Below are 3,263 nucleotides of genomic sequence, written 5' to 3'. Positions count from 1 at the left end.
TATGCACACACGCCCGGCGTGAGTTTAAGCCACTGGGTCCAGGACTAGAACCGCGGTCGACTACATGGGAATCCAGCTACATAGCCATTATGCTAACTGCTGGTCCCATAATTAATAGCATTCTTTACATAAAAGTCAGTTCTTAAAATCCTCAAATTTACTACATAAAAATAAATTTCCATCTATAGATTTCCCTCTCATAGTTCCAAAAGTGGTTTTCTAGAATGACCATTCATCACATAAAATGCAGCTGACTCAACTAAAAAACAATCACACAATGCAAATATCAATTCACAGCACAGATTTCTATATATACTGCTTTCATATTTGCCTTTAGCTTCACTTCTCAATAAGTGCAGACAATTATAAACATTCTCACTACAAAATTCTGACCTATCATGTTGGCTTTTCTGAGCAATTTTAAAAGGTAAATTAAGAGACACTCCTGAGGACAGCAGTTCACAGAAGTTCTGACAGTAAGCTCACTCCAGAAGATGGACCACTCGTGTTAGTCATGAAGATGCCCTCAATTTCCTTTACCTCTACTGCCAACTGAACTTGTCCCTTTGATTTACTTCAGAACATTTTTCACTCTTTAGCATAGCAATTTTTCCTCCCAGGAGAAGCTAGTTCAAATACACTCACTAGTATCTTTGGTTAAAATGACAATACAGTGTATAGATACTGTTAATAAGTGTTCTACCATGGCTAAGATTGGAAATAGGTATTTATAAATATATTCTGCATTTTCAAAGCTTCTTACAAATTATATAAATTCCAGCTCTTTTTGGAATTTTGTACACATTAATAGCAAGCTCTCAATGGGGCCACCTTTATAATATCCATAACACAGGTCAATTGGGAAGGTCACGGAATGTCATCCTTCCACTCCCCTTCAGGACAGGCTAGATCTCCAAAGGGCACACAAAAGACCAGAACATGTCCAGCTGGTTCTTCACCATTACTTCATCTGGATGCAGCTTATAGGGTAGATGACGGGCTGGGGTCATCTCCCAGGCATCAACAAGATATACTCCAACCCCTGAGAACATCCTCCAAAGGATGGTGTCCAGTTGAAAGTTATACCAGTCGCTGTTGAAAAGGCTCACCTCAGGCCCCAGCTCTTGAGCACTGACTGTCCAGATGATCACTACAGCCTTAGGGCTTCGATTTAGGAGCTGGATCACTGCTCGACGGATGTTCCTGAGCTGCTAGACATATACTTCTAAGGGGAAAGTGCTGAAATGAGACCATATCACTGTGGCAACCACTGTGCTGTTTCCTCCAACAATGCCATTCAGTCCATTTGCCACATAATGAAGTTCATTGCTGAAGACAGTGGTGAAGCGAATGAGTGGACCATGGCAGCAATATTTAAGCAGGATATTGTGCTTGTGGTCCACTGCGAGGAAGAGATCCACATTCCTGAGACTACCCAAGTTAAACTCCTCTAAATCTGGGACAAAAGTAGTGAAGTATTCAAACCATTGCCTGGTTGTTAAGTCACCAAATAAATACACCATTTTTCTTTATAAGCTTTCTGTAATATTGTGGGTCATTAAACTGGCACATCCGAAATTTTCTGGGCCTCCCTGGTCTTCGCAATAATACCCAGAAGGAAAAGTTCCTGAGCCTTGAGACATTTCTAGGTTGTTAATTTATTTTATTCTCCTGGAAATTGCAGTCACCCAGTCAGATCCACTGGACTTGATTGGCATTTTGATATCGACACCACTCTGAAAGAAAGCACCCTCTTCTACTGCTGTTAGGAGGCCCTTCAGGTAGCCATCTTCAAAGTGTTTAATTTTGCTGCTGCAAGGGAGATTCTTTGGTTTGAAGCAGAACCAAAGCTCTCCAGTGTAGAGATCTGTAAAGTTACACTAGGGCAGACTCCCAGGAAGACAAAAGCACTCGGTGGTTTCAGAACTTCTTCCTGAACAGAAGAGGTTCTTGAAATAGACCCTGGCTGGTTTCTCTTCATGTAAGTGCTAAAGAACTCTGATCCCTTCACTGAGGTGGACCAGAGATACAGTCATAGTTTGGAGAAATTTGTCCACACTGTGTAGCTGTGTCTTGATTATCCATAGCCAACACCATGCTTCCCTCACTCCTCAAAACTCCATGTGTTTATTTTCTGAGCTGTAGATAAGCTTTCTGCTTAGTTTGATTTGATACTGCTAGTAGCCTTATGAGTTCTTTGGGTAGAAAAGAGACTAGCAGTTGATTACACAAGCACAGCTTTCTTCAATGAACTCCTTTTCTGGATACTTCTCAAAAAGAAATGCTTATTGGAACTGAGAAATTAGTTTACGCTTACCTTCCTTCTGAAGTGCAATCCTGAACTCGGGCAATGGTGACCAGCTGCGCTTATTCTTTTCTTACCATTTCAAAAGCACACATCAATATTTTTTCATTTTTTTACCATTCTTCCTTCTCCGGGTCCCACATCCCACCATTCACCTTCCAGTCGTGGGATCCCCCCGACCCTTCTCCCCGCTCCAGAAGTTTTTGCTTTAGCTTTTTAAGTTCCAATTCCTCTCAGTGGTAAATATTTTAGTTTGCCAATCCATATTTTATCTCAATACACATGCACACATGTACACACACATATATATATCTTGGTACATATGCTTAGGAAAATGCCTATAAAGAATACAAGATGCTACACTTGGCTATGTATCTGTGACTGGTTGTGAATTTATGTGTAGGTGATCTTCTTTGTTTAAAATCTAAATGTTTCCCTTTTTCTTTTTCATTTTTTTTTTAAGTTTTTGCTATAGGTGCAGTCACTTGTTGGGGGAGACAGAGAGAGGGAAAATGAAGAATCACCTCCCAGGGGGATGGCCATGCCATAGTCCTTTCTTCTCTATTCTCCTCTGGAGATTTTGAGTATGTTCACATACACTGGTGTGGTTTTCAAACCACAGAGTCCAAGACTCAAACCATGGTCAGATCTAAATGTTTATAGTGAGTTCACACTATTTTTTATATATTTTTATAGAGTAACCTTTTGTAAGATAAAAATTTCTCTTTAAATTAAGCAGAGAGCTTGAATGTCAAGGTTGAGAAGCCAGCTTCTGGGTGATAAGAGTTCCTCTGTGAAGCCAGCATGTAAAGCTGAATGCCATAAGCTAAAGTATTTATATAAATGTTTTTCAAAAATAGCATGATCTTTATCTAATTTCCTATATGCCAGAAGAAAACTCAGTTAACTCTTCTCCTATGTCCTCCTAAAAAATCAATCTCCAGATTCTGTAGACTAA

At 39.9% G+C, this 3,263-nt stretch overlaps 1 pseudogene; it reads right to left on the bottom strand.

The window, feature by feature from the left end:
* Nucleotides 1-905: 905 nt before the first annotated feature.
* On the bottom strand, nt 906-2,036 carry LOC102468199 (NXPE family member 3-like; annotated as a pseudogene).
* Nucleotides 2,037-3,263: the final 1,227 nt, after the last annotated feature.

This window comes from Tupaia chinensis, unplaced genomic scaffold (genome assembly GCF_000334495.1).
Source record: "Tupaia chinensis unplaced genomic scaffold, TupChi_1.0 Scaffold000396_1, whole genome shotgun sequence".
Taxonomy (NCBI): domain Eukaryota; kingdom Metazoa; phylum Chordata; class Mammalia; order Scandentia; family Tupaiidae; genus Tupaia; species Tupaia belangeri.
Note: the sequence above shows the minus strand (reverse complement) of the source record. Positions and strands in the feature narration are given on the sequence as shown.